Source organism: Cyclopterus lumpus, chromosome 3 (assembly GCF_009769545.1).
Source record: "Cyclopterus lumpus isolate fCycLum1 chromosome 3, fCycLum1.pri, whole genome shotgun sequence".
In the NCBI taxonomy this organism is placed as follows: Eukaryota; Metazoa; Chordata; class Actinopteri; order Perciformes; family Cyclopteridae; genus Cyclopterus; species Cyclopterus lumpus.
Genome location: NC_046968.1, coordinates 5,379,512 through 5,400,244, shown reverse-complemented (window position 1 = coordinate 5,400,244; position 20,733 = coordinate 5,379,512). Strand labels below are relative to the sequence as shown.

Here is a 20,733-nt window from a genome sequence, read left to right as displayed (position 1 = left end):
GCAGTCGCCTTTGACTCACTGTAGCTGTGGATCCGGCCATCAGTGGTGAAGTCGGTGGACCCCAAACGGTTATTCACAGCAGGGCTTTGTGGGTCACTACTTGTGGTAGACGCTCTATATTTCTACCAGATATGCATTACTTATATCTAATTGAATCATTCCACCATTACTTATAGTTGTTTCAACCATTACTTTAAGCTAATCCTAACACGTTTTTTTTTTTTACATTTCGCTATTTTAACCTTCCTTTTTCAGATGCCAATCTGCTACTCTTTTTTGTTTTGTGTATCTCCATGAACAGATATCTGAATCCATGGGCCTCATAGTTTTGGTATCGGAGGCGCTGTGGACAGCCAAAGAGGCGTTGGCTACGACGACACATCTTTTATCTTTGCTTTTTAGAAAAAATGCATCTGCATTCCTGTGCAGGTGTCTGTTCATAAGGGTTAGCAGGAGACACGTTGCTAACCGGACTGCGACCAATGCGGAATGAGGAAGTCTTGGCTTTTGTTCCCAGAGACTAAACGGTCGTCAGGCCGACGGGTTCGGAGACTGCTCTGTGTGTGTGTTTTTTTTTTTTTTTTTTAAACCATGTATCTATTTCTTTCAGCGAATTGTTTAAACCTTTCATCCATCACTCACTTGAACAGATTCCCCTTTAGCGAGCTAATTTAATCTTCTCTGCTCACACGCCCGTAAGTCTTCTCTCACGCTCACTCGTGACATGTGGCGTTCGGGCGATACAGTTGACTCAGCGGGTCATCGTTAAAGACAAATGGTACTTTGAGAGGAGGGGAAGGTTCAGTGACATATTGTTGCATCGGAGGTACGTGAAAGAAACACAAACAAACTGTGAAGTACCTAAACACGATAAAAGGAACTAAAGTTGCTGCTTGTTTTCCTTTGTTGCACAGCTTGTCTGCTGAGTGTGTGTGTGTGTGTGTGTTCATTCAGTATAATAGAAAAAAAGCAGTCAACACTCCCTCATTAACTAGCTGACTGCTTGGTAGGGCATTCCATGCTGGCTGCACTGATGACTCCTTGGGTGGGACGAGGAGACGGAACGCTCCGATGTGAGGCCACTTAAGTTAATACGGACACACCCACCCACCCACCCACACACACACACACACACACACACAAACACACACACAGTAAATACGAACACATGCAACTCAGCGATAGTGGTTTCCCTTATTCAGCTGGCAGCATGGCACCCCCCCTTGCAAGACCACTTGCTATTTAATACCACAACACACACACACACACACACACAAACACACAAACACACAAACACATATATTCTCTCACACGCAAACTCACTCCTGTACATGCTCACAGGCACGTGTGTGTGTGTGTGTGCGTGTGTGTGTAAACATGCAGGCGCTGCTCAAGCATTCATGGTTCAGCCATGACATGCAATGGGAATGTTTCGTGGTCATTTTAGTAGCGTGTGCGCGTGTGTGTGTGTGTGTGTGTGTGTGTGTGTGTGTGTGTGTATCTGTGATGTGCATGCGTGTCCCCCTCTTCCTCGCTCCGACTATGACATGGATCTGCCGTCCCGCTCAGCCAATCACGGATAAGCGGGATCACGTTTGCGAGCGCGGTTGCCAGGCAACAAGGGGGGGAAAAGAGAGAGAGAGATAGAGGAACAAATAAATAGGCATGTTGTTGCCAAGAGGAGAAGAGGAGAGGAGGAATCGAAGCAAGATGGCTTAATTGCGTATCGCAGATAGCACGCCAGTCACGGTCAACTGGAGGCGCCTCATGCAACCAGAGGGGCTGAGCCAAACCGACCGTAACCCCTTAAAATATATATAATATATATGATGCAAATCTATAATTTAACTGTCTGCCTCTCTCCAAGTTTGTCTCTTAACGTGTCCAGTGGGGCAGTTTATGTGATGTTTGTGATGTGGAGATAGAAACAGGAAGGGAGGGCCCTTGTTTGGGACTGAGGCTTCACCGGGTGGTCAGATAGAAGGCAAGGCTATTAACTTATCCCGGGGCTTTATGAATAGATTTAGTCAGAAAATAGTCAAAATTAGACTACTGAGAAACACGATTTGCATTTTTGGTGAAAAGAAAAAGACTAAACAGTCTTTAGATACACGTTTCCCTCGAGCGACTCATCCATTAATCGATTTGCAGCTCTGGAAATGAGAAACTCTTTAGAGGACCCGCTGCACATGAAGATGTAAAGGGCTCATTCTAAAACATATTTATCAATGTTTCATTTTTTCTTCCCACACATGATACCTTTAATACATTTTATTTCAGCTATCTTCTTTCCTTCTGTCTGTCGTCTTTCTTCCTTCCTTCGTTCTCTCTTTCTCTTTTTCTTTCTTTCTTTCCTTCCTTCCTTCCTTCATACTTTCTCTTTCTTTCCTTCCTTATTTCTCTTTTGTCTTTCCTTCCTTCTTTGTGTGTATCTTTCCTTCCTTCCTTTCTTCATTCCTTCCTTCTTTCCTCCCTTCTTTCTTTGTATTTTTCCTTCCATCCCTCACAGCCTTTCTTTCCCTCTGTAAGTAGACCATGGCTGAGAGGCCTGTTGTTTTGGAGGGCTACAAAAAACATTATTGTTTTTAATTAAGTTCAATGTATTTCTCCCCCATCCCTTTCCCTCCCTCCCTCTCTCTCTCTCGCCCTCTTGTTCTCTCCCTCCTCCGTGGAGTTTTTTTCTCTCACTCCTCAACTCTTCTCGTGCTTCCTCTCGCCCAATCGCTCACCCCGAACGCTACTTCTCTCTTGTTCGCCCTCGGCTCCTTCTTCCTTCCCAACACGTTTCTCCCATCAAATCCTGCCTCCCATCATTCCCATTGCTCCTTTGCTCTCCTCCCTCCCTTCCTCCCTTTCCTCCCTCCATGCTTCTCTCTGTCTTTGGCAGCTCTGTGTAAGGACATTTCCTGATGTCACAGTGCAGCATTGTCCCAGAGGTCAACAACACACGACATGCTCTGTTGCACACACACACACACACACACACACACACACACACACGCACACACACACACTCAGTAAGCATGGGAAGCTGAGCCCAGTGAGTCTGCTCCAAGGCCAAGTCCTGTTAAATGAGAGAAGAGGCTGGAGCGAGGAGTGGCATGCATGCAAGAGAGAGAGAGTGTGTGTATGTGTGTGTGTGTGTGTGTGTGTGTGTATGTGTTATGGTGCATAATCAGTTCCTTAATGTGCTGTTTACTGCAGCATCGAGTTCTTTTCAAATTTACTGTAGATTTTGTGTTTTTATTTAGTTATTTGGGGGTTTTATCATCAAATATTTAATAATTTGTAGAAATATAATGTAACACTGCAGCACTTAGTGAGAGCTGGGTATATTGGCGTGTGTGTGTGTGTGTGTGTGTGTGTGTGTGTGTGTGTGTGTGTGTGCTCAAAGAGAGTTAGGTGATAATCCGCAGCATTAACAGCCACCAGCCAGGCGTGATAACTGTTGTGGCTGCTGCTGGCTCAGCTGTACGCACGCACGCACACACACACACACACACACACACACACACACGCACACACACACGCACACACGCACACACGCACACACGCACACACACACACATGCACACACACACACACATGCACTGCCATCTCTCTGAGGGCCCTCCATCGACTCCATCTGATTACACCACCCTGTAAACCCTGACTGTAATGACCAGAGTACGCCCTTTAAGAGAAGCTTCACCCACTGCTCTGCATGGTTGTCACGGCGTTTTTATCGTTAGTCGCAACGTACGGGAGGTAAACAGTAGACGTGTGGGCATTATCAACAATACATGTCGGGTCTCACACTGTCAGATGTTTTGAGTCCTAAAATAGCCCGTCATAACTTCTTCCGGTCACCTCCAGCTGAGCACGTTGTCTCATTTGTCACGAATGCATCTCATCGTCTCTGTCGAATATCTGTTCCGCCTTGAAAATAATTAATTACATTAGTTCGGCATCTTCAGCGCTCCCCTCCTGCCTTGAGAACTACTGGTCCACGTTAACATCTTCGAATGTCTTCTTTTTCTTGTCCAAAAAGCCCAAACCAAAAGATTGGACATTTGCAAAGATAAAAAGAAAAAGAAAACATTGTCACATGTGACGTATGTCTATTGTCTGTTTGTGTCCCGGTGCGTGCATACGTCATCTTTCATCCATTCCATTTTTCATTATTTCCTCCACCCTTCATCCCTGTCTCCGAGCTGCGCGGCTCTGGCGCATCGCCATGGCAACAGTGGCGCGCACACACAGATGCCAGTGTGTTATGTTTCTTTTTTGGGGTGGGGGGGGCTTTCTGTGTCTAACGAGGGGTCAGACATTCCTCTAGGCTCACATTCTATTCTATCAACAACTGTGATATCTTTGGACGGTGGAAGTTCATTCTTGACCTTAAAAAAAAAAAGAGAAAAAACTAAACTCAAGGTCATCTGGTGCGATGCAGTCGAAAGTTTCTCTCACACTCTGATGAAGACATCGTGTCTACGAAGTCTTTGACGGCCTTATTCTGTGCATTAGCTTCACCCAGCTGACAGGAGACGTTTGGAAGTTAGTCGTTGTGGTATGGAGGGTTCTCCTGATCTGGTGGCTGCATGGAGGGGAGGGAGGCATTATAACACACAGCGGAGCAGTGTTTCCCACAGCTACCGGACCTCCTGCCAGAGCTAAAGAGTTCTCAGGGGCACGCTGTCCCCTCCTGACCGGCTGTGTGTGTGTGTGTGCGTGTGTGTGTGTGTGGTGTATGTGTTAATGAGAGAGAGAGAGAGAGAGAGGGAGGGAGAGCGAGAGAGGGGGCTTATTTGATGTTTCCCAGACTTTGCTGTACGTGTGTTACACGTTAAACTATCCGTCTGTAAAAAAAAAAACGGTGTGGGGGGGGGGTGGTGGGGTGGTTCAGGACAGAGGAGCATGCATGATGCCCGGACTACATTACCCACAATGCTATATTTAGTCCACTGCAGTGTGTGACTCAGCAGAGCCGAGCGTCTGGCCTGACGGCGCAGCTCTCGCTGGTTGTGCCGCCACATTATACTGCTCCGTTATATATGCATATTTAACGGAGCATCATAACAACCATCATTGCCGGAAGCCACATGATTGATTCTAACATCCAGAGTACTGAAACACACTCGGGAAGGATTATAATGCGTGATGGTTGCCGTTAATCAGAGGCGTTCAGTGGTTTGTATCCACATCAGACACCGAGGAGACGTATTAGTGTGAGATTAAACAGTCATCATGACTACAATAAGGGTTAATATCTATTCATAAGCGTGTGTGCGTGAGTGTATAATCCTCTTTCTGCTTCCCGACACACCCAGACACATTTCTGGCTTGGAGGCAACTCATATGACGCGTCCACGCAGATGGCACGCTGCACGTACCGCCATCTGCATGACGCATGGTCGCCCGCTGTGCACGTTGACGCGCCGGTGCTGTGAAGGCCGTGTGAGAATGCACGCTCATTTTGCACGGCGCAGCATATGTGAAGAGCGGAGGTACGCGGGGAGCATGTGAGCTCTGCGTGGCCGCGTGTCAACTGGTGATGTAACGAGAAGCGGATTCCCAAACACCTTTTTCCACGCGGGGGCGGGCTCATGTATGTTAGTCGTGTTTCCAGGCCTCTGTATGCGCTCTACACGCAAGCAGCATGTACGGAAGCCGTGGCGAGCAGTCACCCTTAGGACTCCGTGTGACATGTTGTGTGTGTGTGTGTCTTTCTTCATTGCTCTTCTCTTAGAGTGCGTGTCAAGGAATACCAGTTGACTTGACTGAAGCTAAGCCATTCCATCATTCAATTCACCTACAAAGCCTTGATTGGTGATGCACCATCTTATCTTAAGGAGCTTGTAGTACCATATTGCCCCACTAGAGAGCTGCGCTCACTAAATGTGGGGCTACTCGTGGTTCCTAGAGTCCTAAAAAGTAGGATGGGAGCCAGAGCCTTCAGTTATCAAGCTCCTCTTTTATGGAACCAGCTTCTTTCAGTCCGGGAGGCAGACACAGTCATTTAAGAATAGACTTAAGCCTTTCCTGTTTGATAGTGCTTATAGTTAGGGCTGAATCAGGTTTGCCCTGGTCGAGCCCCTTGATATGCTGCTATAGGCTTATAGGCTGCTGGGGGATGTGTTAGGATACACTGAGCACCTATCTCCTCTTCTCTCTCTCCTTATGGATGAATTTACATCTCTCCATTGCACCTCTGCTTCCTCCCCGGAGTCGGGTCCATTGGATCTGGAGGTGTCTGATGCCTGGTGAGCCGGCCTACCGCGTTGGCCCTACTGATGCGCCCCGCCCCCCCCTCCTCTCTACCTCCTTCTGTTTCATGGATTGGAGTTCCATTCATACATTGTCATATTCATGTAATGTGTTTATGTAACTCTGTAACTCTGTTCATCTGTACACATGACATCTATTGCATCTGTCCATCTGGGGAAAGGGATCCTCCTCTGTTGCTCTTCTGAAGGTTTCTTCCCTTTTTTCCCTGTGACTCTTTGATCATGGCTGTCAAACAAAACCGAATAAATCTGGCTGTGTTCAAAACTTAAATTGTACATAAGAAGTGGTCGTTGTCATCGTGACTTCACCCGTTGGTTTGTGGACCGCCATTTTGAGGCCTCGATTTCGGCCATTTTGCAGTCGCCATCTTGGATTACCGCTGTCACCAAATAGCTTTTTTTCTTTTTTCGTAGACACGGCTCTGGTTGTGGCAGCTACTTGTCAATTGCAGTAAGCCCGCCCTCAAGCATACCTTGCTTTATGGTCTATTTCAGCGGTCCCCAACAATATTTTCACGGACCGGCCTTCACGTAGTGGGCGATAAAATATGACATAATAAAATGATATGACATGATATGTCTATGAAATACAACTCACCATTATGCCGAGTTAGTGGGAGCCCTGAGCTTGTTTCTCTGCAACGAGCCGGTCCCATCTCGGGGTGATGGGACCGGCTGATGGGACCCAACGTGTGTTCTTTATGTCCAGTCTACTCCGTAACTCAGGTTTTGGTCGCTGTCATTGCAGAAAACGATCTCAGGATATTCTGTCTTGATTTTAATCCGGAACACCAGCAGAGTTTTTGTCTGAAACCTTTAAGGCCACCGTCAGTTGTTAATTTTTACTAGCTTGTAGGTTTCATTTTTGGGGGTAACGTATCACGTCAGACGCACAGACGGATGGATCCGGTCATTTTTCAAAATAAAGCATCTTTCTGACCTTGATAAACAATCAAAATGTTTTTCATTCATTCTTTCTGTGTGGCCCGGTACCAAGGGACCCGAGGACCGGTACCGGGCCGCGGCCTGGTTGTTGGGGACCACTGGTCTATTTGACTCCAAATCATTTTCTAAATGAACATCATGCTCTATTGAAGAAGACTTGAAACTAGAGATTGAGACCATCAACTCGTGTTTACAATGTTTACTGAGGGAATAAATCAAGATTGAAGTAGCATCATTTTCTCATAGACTTCTATACAATCTAACTTTTTTTTGGATAAGAACACGTGACTTGTCTCCAGTGATAACCCTCAGTTCTTTGTGCCTGCGTGTTAAATCCTCATTGAATTGCTGCAAGTGCAAAGTGAGGAAATTGCCCAGCGGCTATACAATATTGTTTAGCTGACCACCTCAATGTGATGCTGGAGTATGCATGCACGCGCACACACACACACACACACACACACACACCAACAGAGTGACAGAAATATGTTATAGAGATAAGCTTTCACTTGAGAGAGCAGCGAGGGAGAGAGAGAGAGAAAGAGCTCTTTAAGATCATCGAGAGCTGAGGGAGTCCAGACGGTGCAGAAAATCAGTCGCCCAATAGCAGCGGCCGCTGGGAGAAGCACCACCGCCTACGCGTTCAAACGGCGGCTTTGTCTACCGCTCGACGTTCTCACCAGATTACAATCAACGGATACAACGTTCATTTTTAGACGTTGCCCCGGTGTTATAATTACAGAACAAAAGGATGAACTGATACGAGACATCCACCTGAAATTCAAATTTCCAACATTCGTTTTTCGACGAGAGGAACAACGTCAGATCGATATCGATTTGCTGAGGTGCACAAATGTATCTTTAATTGATTTTCCTTTCCATTGATTGGGAGTCAGTGTCAGAGAAAGGGGGAGGCGAAACAGTAATGTGCTGTGTGATGATGTGGTGATATTTCACATGGTAAAGGCTGGGATGTTTTGAAGTGCATGAGTGAGGTCATCAACCATGGAGCTGGTAGCAAATCAATTTCCTCTACAATATGATTCTTCACGTAGTTTTTATCTCATTTAAAAAGTAATTTCTCGTACAACAACTTAATCAGAGGTGCAACAAAATATAACTGATTATAACAATTCAATGTAACAGTAGCTACAGCATTATATTTAGAGGTGATGGGTCCTTCAGGGCCAGCATTCTATGCCTCATAAATTAAGTTGTATTCATAAAGCACCTTTCAAACTAATCCAAAGCAATTCAAAGTGCTTTAAAAATGATTGGCATGATGAAAATAAGGCAAACATGGAGGGAGAGAAGATGAATAAACTAATGCAAACCAAATTAAGTCAAGAAAAATAAATGAATTAATAAAATACAACTCTGATTAAATTGATTATGGTCAAAATGATTTTTTCAAAAAAGGAAAGCTAAATAAAATAAGAAATAAAAACACATAAGAAACTGAATGAAACCAGTTTTAATGATGAGCAATTCATAATAAAGCCATACTATTATACATATTATACATCTTCAGCTCCTCTCAGATCCTCTGGGACTCTGAGCGATCAGTTTTCCTTTTTTGTTTTTTCCCGGTCGTCTTCATTTGCGTGGAACATTGTGTTCATCATAAACCATGTGAGTTATCTTCTACGCAGTCACCAACCTGGTAAAAGTACCTGAACGTGGACCAACGGCTGACTCTTAGCACGTCTTTGTGTGCTCGTCTGTGGGAATGGGATCTGGTCAACAATAAGCTTTCTGGATCTCAAGCTCTTCAAAACAAACATTGACAAAGCTGCACAATTGGGCGAATGAGATTGAGAGTGCACTTTTTAAAGTAGGAATCAAGCTCTACAACAGGCAGATTATCCAACGGTGCCAAACGGCCAGCTCGCCTTTCATTCACACAGCAGCCAATGATTTGTACTCATGTGTGTGTGTGTGTGTGTGTGTGTGTGTGTGTGTGGGGGGGGGGGGGGGGGGGGGGGGGGGGGGGGGTTGCTGCGACAGGTGAGATCAGGCCAGACATGTGTATGCAGCTCTCCTGGGGGCCTATCTATCAACTGGCCTTCTACTTTACAACCCACATGTCCAAGGGAAAGCCTTTTAAGTCCCTCAGACTTTTTTTCCCCTCTTTGTACATGTTTCCACACTTTCTTGAGTAATGTCAGTGCTGGTTTCACTTTCTGCGTTGCTATATTTAGCTGCAGAAACGGTCCAACCCCTCCCCAGTTTTTGAATAAATATGCCCTTGTCTGGAGTCCTATAGTTCAGCCCTGCCTTTGTCTCTGCATGGGGAACGAGTGTGTATATGATTTCTTTCAGTTTGTGTATTCATGTGAGTGTGTGTGTGCGTGTGAGAGATTTTAAGCCAGTGTAATCAAAGCCAGAGAGTGTGCATGCTTTCCCAGGCCCAGCTGACTCCACTCTAACCCATTACACCAGCACAGCTCTCTGCTCTACAGTATCCTGCGTGATAATGGGTCCAAGGCGCTGAGTATCCGTCCGGCCGGGCAAGGACCCCGCCGCCCGGCAGGGGGGCTCCCTCTGCGGTGTTAGAGCAAACTCTATGATGTTTGCCAACTGGTCTCGTCCATGCTTTGTTGCGGGTGCACGTCCACATTTCTCCTGATCTCGGGGTTTGATGATGGACCGTGATCATTTGGATGTGAGGGACACTGCATTAATATAGAAGAAGACATGTGTACGCTTTCTTCAACACAAGTCACTTTGTCAGCTCTTAAAATGTCGAGGTAGAACACAAACATGATTTTGTTTATTTGTGGCGGACACCAACGCTTTACTTGCGATGTAAAGAACAGCTCACAGTGCATCACACAGTAGCCGGATGCGATTGAAGATGTGTGCGAAGAAGAAGACACTCCTATTATGCTCTTTTATGGCTCACAGACTTTCTAGTCAGTGCTTTGAGCTGTCAGGTTGTTTGCATGCGTATTCCCATGTGAGAGAGAAGCAACACATCTCTGCCTGAGACAGGAACCTGTGAATTGGAGGTAAACACTCCCATAACGTCAGGTGTCTTCAATGCTTTTAAGATGAAGCTTCTGGCTTTGACCCTTGACCTCTTTCGGTCCAACAGACCCACATTGGCTTCTCTGATCAGTAGGTCCTTCGTCTTTATTCTCTTCTTCCCATAAGAGTAGGGTGACACCATCTCTCGGTAATATATCTTTTTTTTATATCTTTTTTAGTATTGCTACATTAATATCCGTTGTATAGGACATCTGGATAATAAATAAAGGAACTGTTTATGGCAACAACAAAAAAGAAGCCAGATTGGATTGTCTGTTTTAACTTAAGCAGTTCAGTAAACATCTCTCTGACACACTGACAAAGAATGTAACAATACAACATAAAGGCACAAAGCAAATGTACAAATTGTACTATTGTCGGACCATTACACTGTCGTTCACATCAGTGTGTTTCACTCCTGTGGAGTTTCGAAGTGGCTGCTGCCAATTTGACTTTCCGTGAGAGTCTTGATTCTTTTCTACAGCTTGAATTAGTAGTCGTATAGTTTGAATTGTGGAGCCACTGTTATGTTGGAGCTCTCACAGGCCAAGTCCCGACCACCTAATGCCCCCCACAAGAGTGTTTTCTGAATAAAGGCCGACCAGTGGAGGAGACACATCAACACATAGCTAAATGTACAAAGCGCAGATTTCACAGTTTGGTTTAGGCAACAGAACCACTTGGTTAGGTTTAACCAAAGAATACGCTCCTTTGTTACGTAACTCAAGTTACACCTTAGTGATGTAGAAAGGTATGTGATAACTGGGCTCTATTTTTGGGTCAGTACTAGAATGAATTTACAATTTTCGTCATTTTTTTCTAAAGGAAAATAACTACGAGTTGGATTATCTGTAAAAAGAATAGACACATGCACAGATTTAGTTCAGTAAGAGTGTGGTGTTTTCTGTCGGTCCAGACATCAAACAAACATCGCCAAGCGCGAAACGTAATGGAAATCTGTTTTTCTTTAATCAATAAGTCACTCGGCTTACGGACGGATAACATTTCTGTCGTGGCCACCCCCCCCCCCCCCCCCCCCCCCCCCACACGCCCCCCCCCCCCGTAATGACTCGTTGATGCCGTGCGCTTCTTTTAGGAGACTTGGAGGCGGAACTGACCGGCCGTGGAAACCGACCGGACTGGAACAGCGATTATTCAGGTTCATCACAGCGTGATGGGTCTAAGCAGATGTAGACTAGATACATACAAGATGAATGCCACTTTATGTTAACTTCTATGCTAACTGGCGGAAGATGCGAGCATTTTACAGACACGCTGAGTCACGTGAGCCGCTGGTCCCTCGGTAGTGAAGCCCAGTTCGCAGGACGCAACTTGCTGTCTTGAAGTCGTGTCTGAGAGCTTAAAGCAGAACACTGGGGCTGAACCAGGCATTAACTTTCACCACAAACTAAGTAGCCTTCCTAGTCTTCCCACCAATCAGAGCCCTGGACGCTGCATGTCATAAAAGCTACCAGCTGCACATCAGGATCTCTTCTGAATGCTCGTTCACACACACACACACACACACACACACACACACACACACACACACACACACACACACACACACACAGTATCTCGTTCCAAGGACACTTTGACTGGGGAGGCCGGGGGTCGAGCCGCCAATCTTCTGATCAGAGGACACTCTACCTCTGAGCCACGGCAACCCCGCCTGGAAACCGACGCCTGCCATAGGTTGACGCTCGGGGCCTCTGTGTATTTGACAAGTTGGGAGTGAGAACGTGTTGCCTTTTTAGCCTCGGGAGCGTTTGTCAGCTCAGCGGTCATTGGCCATCTTATCCTCCTGTCGCCATGGCAACGGCAGTTGGGCTGGAGAGATGTGTTTTGACAGGAAGTGACCTCACCATGAGCATCTGATGTCATGGGTCCAGAGAAGGGGTCGGAGGTCAAAGTTGGCATGTTGTGTGGTCTGTGTGTGAATGTACATTTCTGTCGATTGGAAGAATGTCTGACTGAAGACAACTTGTAGTTCCAGTCCTGTTACAGATTTAATATTATGGCTGGATTTTGGTTCACAAAATGCCTAGTTTGAGTTTGAACAAAGTCATTTGAAGATCAAACTAGGTTATATTTGCTGTTGAGTTAAACTGGGCTTGTGAGCTCTCAGGCTATTCTCATAGCTGTTCCTACGGAAGCATTGCACTAAACAAACACTCCAGATTCACCCAGGAGACCATGGTTCGTGTCCCGTGAGAGTCAGACCTTGACAAAACTTTTTTTTGTCATGTAACTTCCGTACTTCGTTGTGTTAACAACCCAAACCAAGATGTTTCCCTAAACCCAACCAAGTAGTTCTGTCCCTGAACAGCACGGGCGCACTGATCACCCGCCTCAGTCGCTCAGACATTTGGAGGAAAATTAAGCATCGGACTGTTTGTATAAGGACATGTTGAACCCTTACAATCTTTCTGCCATATATGACAACATGGCCACAATACACAGCACAACGTTACTTGCCAACCACATTGCTAAGCTACGATATTGATGAGCGACGGTAAGGAGCCTTTACAGCGTCGCTCCTTTACTCCTCAGTCAAAAACCCTTCCCAAACGAGGCCTCTTGCGGCTTGTTGCGTAAGTATCGTGTTTCATGCTGTGATGCATTCCTCCAGCATCGCTGCACAGGGTTGACCCTGGAATACACTTCAGCGTGTGTAGATATGTCAGAGTTCGATGGCTTGTTTTGGCCACGGCGACGACCGGCTGCCTGGTTGTCTGGGAAGCACAATCTCTGACTGGGTTTTCATAGTGAGAGGAGAATGTAGGCCTCATGAATTATTCTGCTTTATCTGGCGCTGCTATTACTGCAGTCTCCCTGCCTCTGCCTGCCCCCCCCCCCCCCCCCCCCCCCACCACACTTTAATCTGTCTCCTCATCACCTCCATCTTCACCGCCTCTTTGTCTTCCTCTTTGGTCTAACTCCCTCCCTTCCTCTTATTGTTGCTGTGTCACCGCAGAGATGCTGGTGTCACTGGGGAACGGGTGGGCGGTTGCCGCAGACGTCTGTAACCTTGGCAACCGCAGCTTCACCTGCTCTGGCGGTAACCCTCCCTCCTTGTTATGCCGCTCAAGACACAAGAGCACCGTCATCTCCGACTCCATGTACCCCCCCTCCCCCCCCCCCGCGCATCACTCCATCCTTTTCCTCTTTCTCTTTCTGATACTGTCTCCCACCTTCCATTTCTTCCTTTTTCTTCCATGTACTTTTAAACACTGTCTTATTTCCAGTAAGTTATGGGATCATTCAGTGAGTCGATACACACACACACACACACACACACACACACACACACACACACACACACATGCGAATGCAACAATGCCACAAGCTGATTTCTGTCTTTTCAAAATAAACTTCAGAGTTCACAGGAAGTTAGGTCTGGGGCAACACAGCCACGGAGTCAGGTTGAGTGTGGTGGACATGAACTCGACTGAGTGTGTCTGTGTTGTTCTGAGCTGACAGCAGACTCTCCTAGTACATGAGAGTCATCAGCGAGCATCAGTTTTTGGAAGTGGGCTGTACTCATGCAGACTTATTAAACATTGGACATTTAGAGGAGCTGCTGCTCACAGACAGGCACTCACTGGGACTCAGATCTGCTCGGGACTTTGAGATGGAGAGGCCGTTTAACGTGGGCGCCCGAAGCGCGTTGGCCGAACATGATTTGTCATTAATTTAATCACTAATATCACAGCCGAAGGACCACACAGTATCTACTGACATCAGAAATTGGAAAATAAAACCAACCAAAAGCCAATTATGCCTGGAATGGCTTGTGTTTGTTCGGACCGTCTCGGTAGGAGGCGTCCATTCCAGGTCGAGACCAGGCTCACACATTGGCAGATACTCGCTTATTGCAGATACATGTTTAAAATTGTCAGTGGACATGTCGACAGGCGGTTGCAGTACAGACATGCAGGTTTGAAGAAATTGAGACAATTATGTTTTGGTTACCACTGATAAGTTGATCTTTCAAATGTAAATCATACATTTTAAAGAAAAAACACAATCCACAGTAGGGGACCCATATCAAGATTGTTAGTTTATTTTATGTATTTAGGTTTACAAATATATATATATATATATATATATATATATATATATATATATATATATATATATTGTTATCAAACACTTTAAACTCCCAAACATTAATATTAGTATCCCTTCAGGCAGTAGTCCACTGGTTGGTGGTGACATGTCAGATTTTCATAATTTATAACAAAAGTTGATCCGAGGTGTGTGGCAAAACCGTAGTCGTGTGTCTAATCATGAGCGGTCACAGAAAACATGACTATTCTTTGGGGACTTTGTCACACACACACACACACACACGCACACACACACACACACACACGTGCATACACACGCTGGGTGGATTCGGCAGATGGGCGTCCAGTCATCGCTGCGGTTCACGTTTGCAGTTGCGTGTTTGCTTGCATTGCGCAGCGAATGGAGAGACAGAGGCTGACGAATCCCTCTGCAAGATCATAGATAACAGTTGCCATGGAGATGCACCGGTGGGAAGGCCACAGATGCCCCAGGCAGAGAGAGAGGGAGAGGGAGGGAGGAAGGGAGCGTGTTATCATTAGCAGAGCGGACTGTTTAAAGAGGCTCATTGATATTCTCTGGGAAAGCAACACTATATCACGGCACATAAGTATTATTTTACAGTAAAGTACCTGTAATCACTCCGGGATATAAACAAGATGAGAAGCTAAAAAAAAAAAAAGGGCCCGGTCTAGTTTTGTATACCCATCCACTGAAAATGCATTGTCAAATTACGTTTCGACACTTTGTATCCCGATGTTTGTTTTTGATGACTCACAGATTCTGACGAACGTCCGGCTGAGGGACAAAACGTCGACGTCCACTTTGAACAAAAAGTTTACCGCCATGCCAAACCCACGGCGTTACTGTACGCAGTTACATAACATACGGTTTATATGTTAACCCATCGTTTGCTCAACATCACCAAGTAGTGTTGTTGCATTATGGTTTTGAATCAATTCACAATGTTCAACGCGTGTTTAAACTGCAGCCCGTGAACAGGCAAAAAATACTTCTCCGTCCAAATGTAATTTAGCCGCATGGGAACGTAATTCTTCAGAGACACGGTTGTAAATAACAGACATTACGAAAGCTTTTTGTTTTTCCAACTCCTGTTTTGTTTGGTGATCCACAGTTGAATGTCGGCTGGCTGCATGACAGTGTCATCGTACATGTCCTAAAACTAGTGGCGATCTTGGTCCTTTAGTTATGTAATTATTTCCAGAATATGTACGTGTGTGCTGATTTATCTGTTCCTGGCCCCTCCCTCTCCGCTCCAGGCCCTCTTCCGGTTTTCACAGTGAGGTTACTGTGTGTGTGTGTGTGTGTGTGTCTTTCCCTCGCTGTCCTTCAGTCTCTCTCACTCTCTCTCTCTCTCTCTCTCTCTCTCTCTCTCTCTCGCTCTCTCTTGCAGTGAAGTTCAGACATTCATTTCCGTAGCAACAGACGATTTGACCTTAGCAACAAACGTTCTGATTCTCACCTTAGCAACAGGACAAGATCCGCGCTGTCATGGAAACCGTAACAAACCTGTCAGTTAAGGCAGTTGCTAGGTGACGAGGAAGAATAGTTTCATTGCCATTCACTGGACGGACTAACACTAAAACATGACTAAACATTACATCTGTATTTATTCACTGTCATCCACATTACTGTGCATGCACACACAGGCTCATTTAAACATTTCCATGCAGTCATTTTGTAACTATGATGTTATGTTTGGTACTCCCCTATCTGCACCAGTGTTGTCATGAGGGTTCAAGCCCCCATGAGCTGGAAGGACCGAGAAACATCAACAGATACATGAATTATCCAAAGATTGTTGCTATTTTCTTTCGTTTTCGAGATATTAATCAGTACAAATGTGGCCATGAGTCATATGGGCTCCATACATATGTCATGAAGGAACAGGCGTGTGATTGGTCTCACTCCTTCAGACCGAATGAAATCACCTGAAGGGACTTTGCTCAGCTCTGTAAGGCCTGCTGTACATTTCATTTCTGAAAGTGAGGAACATAAACATGCAGGAAATAAAACATGTTATCATCGTTAGCACTGTACTGGTAGTATTTAGTACTCATAGTTTTACAAATGTAGCTTCAGTGTCATTGCATTTACCAGCGTCGTGCTTCATGTTTCCAGATATGAACCCCTCTGTGCTCAGGACACAGTGAGTGACCAGCTGGTGAACCTTTTAGCAGCTAAAGAGTTGTTGATGAACAACAAAGCAGAGCTAGAGGTAGTGCTTATTATCATATTATAAGGTCATGAGCATATTATGCCGAAGCTTGTTGTAAACCACTGATACCGATTGTTAGTGTGCATTATCCAACACGCATCAGAGTTTACCGTCCACATCTAGAGAGAGCGAGCCAGAAGGCTGAACGAGCCTCTCTCTATATGTATTCTAAGAAATATGTTTTCAACAGAACTGTGTGAAAAATAAAAGCAATGCCGGTGGGAAATGAACGGCATGTAGGAAGAAGTAACTGCTGCTGATGTTATACGTGTTCTTCTATCTATTTAGAATACTCTAACCACCAGGACAAACGTTGACCCAAGGTTTGTTTTACAAAAAAAAGAAATATAGGCGTGGTCGAATTTAGAAGAAGGGGTATATAATTACTAAATATCATAGAAAGGGTTTCACAAAGATTCCGTGAACTCTTGTTTTTGTAAAGTAATTTATTTCCCCAGGTCACAAAGGAATGGACAGCTAAACCATTTTTTCATGATGGATCTTGTAGAAAATGACACAACGTCGTTAATTCTACTACATCTGTACAGTATACGGTAGTATCTACTCATACATAAACATACATGTCTGTTGTAAAAATGTTGTTCACAACTTTTCTCCCTTTGACCGCCTGCTTCCTGGTGTTAACCACGAGCCGACAGACGCAACCGTGCTCTGTCGAGCTGAGGGAACCGCTTTGTGGATTCCTCAGTGTGAGTGATCCATATTTAACGTCCATCATTTATATAGACTTTTTAAATTTTTTTTATTTGTGCAGCTGTAAGTAACAACCGTCACATAATGTTACAATGATTTAGCCAAAAGAAAATGGAGATTTTGTTTTGTTAATGCAAAAAGAGCTACTATTTTTCTCTAACTATCTTTTCCAACTGCACCAGGCTGCATACCTTTTTGAATAACAAACAAATTGTGTCATGAAAGTCTTTTATCCCAGTGTTCACTTTATTTTATTATTTTTGGTCAAAATCATTTTCTTGCCAAATCATTATTACATCCTACAGTAGGTCAATTATAATCAGCATCAAACCTGCAGCTTTACTTGTTTTGGTAATTTCACGAGACGCAACAAGGCAGACTAAGTGTAGTTCAAAAGAAAGCAAAGTGGCACTGACTCACACACACACACACACACACAACATACACACACACACACACACACACACACACACACACGTATACACACACACGGTAGCTGTATTCCAGATGTGAGTAGTGTGTTCGGTTGTTGATTTCCAATAGAGTCTGAGGTCTGAGAGGCATGGTAATGACAAACAGGAAGAGGCCCATCATAAATGTAGAGATCAAACACACACACACACATACACACACCCACACACTCACACACACACTTGGCTGTAACTCCAGTCCCATGTTTCTCTCGCCAGCAGTGAGCTCATTAAAATGTGCAAGACGACCCCTCTCCTCTTCATCCTCTCTCATCTCCCCCTTTGTCTCGTCCTCTCTCATTTCTTTCCCAATATTCATTCTTCCTCCGATACAAAATATATCACGCGCTTCTCTCTCCATCAGTCATGTAACTATTTGCTCCAACCCCCCATTAACCTCTTATTGATCACACTGTCAACGCGCAGTTCAAAATACCACTTCAGTCACAACTGATCGGCATGCATGGTGTCAACTTGAAGCCTGTGCGTGTGTGTGTGTGTGTGTGTGTGTGTGTGTGTGTGAATGTGTGTGTTTGGGGGTGGGAGGCTGTGCTTAAATGAATGGTTGCCGGGTAGAACAGCAGGCGTGAGGGAGGAATTTGTTAATTATGAATGGAGCACTTCTCTGTGGATGTGAACAACACACAGTGCAAGTGTGTGTGTGCGCGCGCGCGTGTGTGTGTGTGTGTGTGTGTGGTTTGGCATTTGTCAGAGTATGGGTATGTGGTAACATATGTGAGTGTGTGCCTGATATGACTGGTTCCTGGTTTGCATCTACAGACCGGCTGGTCGGGAAAGGGTGAAAAAAAAAGAAAAGGGAAGAAAACTTCGGGAGAGCAAGTTCAATCTGACAGGATGGACAGAGCAATAGTAATAGAAATGTGACTAATAATAATAATATTGATAGCAGTGGGTGTCAGCAGGGCCATGGCAGGAGGCAGGACCAGGGTCCAGATATAACCACGATCCATGTGAACCTTTGAGGGGAGAAAGCACAAAGACTCCAGGGATGAAGTATAGTTAGTAATGTGCAATAATAGGACATGCATTCATACAGAAGGAGAGACAGGAGCTCAGTGTATCCTAGGATGGCCTATATCAGCATCTCTAGGGGCTGGACCAGGGCAAACCAGAGCCAGCCCTAACTATAACACGTGGTACGGAGACAACAACCTCCTTCTGAACAACAGCAAGACCAAGGAGATTGTTGTTGACTTCCGGAGAGGCCACACCCACCACCCACCGCTGACCATCAATGGTGGTGACATAGAGAGAGTGAGCAGCACCAGATTCCTGGGGGTGGGCATCAGTGAGGACCTCTCGTGGACAGCCAACACAAAATCCCAGGCAAAGAAAGCACAGAGGCGCCTCTACTTCCTCCGGAAACTGAAGAAGGCGAGAACCCCCCCCCCCCCACCCATCATGTGCACCTTTTACCGAGGCGCCATTGAGAGCCTCCTGACCAACTGCATCACTGTGTGGGGCGGAAGCTGCTCGGACTATAACAGAAAAGCCCTGCAGCGCATAGTGAATGCAGCTGGACGCATCATCGGTGCCTCACCCCCCCCCCCCCCTTCTCCCTGCAGGACATATATGACATCCACCTCACCCGCAAAGTGACTATGATTGTGAGCGACTCCTGACCCCCCCCACACGGTCTCTTCAGCCTCCTGCCCTCTGGGAGGAGATAGGCTACCGGAGCCTCCGTGTTGCACCACCAGACTGTCAGGAAGCTCCTCCCACTCCTCCTCTTTTAGATTCATATGTCGAAATGCTGCTACAACTCCATGATTGACTGCTGCTATAATACAGACTTAAAGTTAATTTACATGTTGTCTACATGTTCTTTGTTGTTGTTGTTGTTGTTGTTGTTGTTGTTATCTGTTTTGCATTGTATTACTTTATTATTACTACACTCACTTTTTGTTGGACAAGAGAGAAACGTACTTTCAGATCTTTGCACAAATGTAATAAGTGACAATAAAGCTGACTTTCCTCTTTGATAAGCGCTATCAAAGAGGAAAGTTGCAAAGTAGATGTAATAATAAATAAATAAAAGGTAATCAAGTAATTCAGTGGGTGCAAAAGTAGTGAGTAGCTCTTTGTAACGTAATCATTTTGTTTGCAATTTTTGCAATTTGAATAATGTCTAAAAAAAACAACAATATTCACTCTGAAATAGAGGAAATAGAGGTTTACCATCCCCCTTTTCTTTTCGAGCACAGAATTTTTCAATTTAGGATGAAAACATTAATCTGTTGATTAACATTTTCCAGTAACAACCCCCCCCCCCCCCCCCCCCCCCCCCCCATCCTCTCTGCTCTCCCTGCATTTTCCCTGTGTAAGCCCGTCTAAGCCCTTTTGATAAACACTGTCTCTCAAGGAAATCCCATTTGGCTGCTCTTTAATCTGAATTTTCCAGTGTGTACATTTCCGTGGCAGCGGTGATTATGGTATCCTATATAAACCACACCTCTGCTTGGAAAGTCTCAAAGTACATGAGACGGAAGCTCTAATCCCATCGTTTCCTTGTACGCTCTCCACCTGTGCTGCGAGTGCCGAGCACCTTGTTTGGAAGAGAGCGGCTCCTGACATCAGTTAAACTGACTTTAACTCTGGGGGGGGTGGGGGGGGGGCAGCGTTTTCCACACGGACCTACTCTGCCTTAAAATAGACTGATGTTTACAGTTGCAGGTTAGAAACCGGGTCCCGGAGCGCTCGGCTCTCCCCCAAACACACACTCACGAGACACTGCTTTATTTGGACGGGGCGGGGAGTGTGTGGAGGATCTGCGAGAGGCAGATCGGGGGTCTTGTGTAAATACTGGCTGAATATAAAAGGATACCCCCCCCCCCCCCCAAAAAAAAGAAGAAAAAAAACCTGGTCTCTGTTTGAGGAATACAATGCTTTTACCAGCGTTTACATCACACAGCGCACTAATAGCAGTAATGTAAATATTGATCACAGCTTCGTGTGGTTTCTGTGGAGCAGAAAAGGG

The 20,733-nt window shown here is 45.4% G+C and overlaps 1 protein-coding gene across 2 annotated transcripts in view; it reads left to right on the top strand.

Annotated features, from left to right (window-relative positions):
- Nucleotides 1–20,733, top strand: part of mtss1lb (MTSS I-BAR domain containing 2b) — a 63,825-nt gene that overhangs the window by 27,121 nt on the left and 15,971 nt on the right. The window lies entirely within an intron of this gene.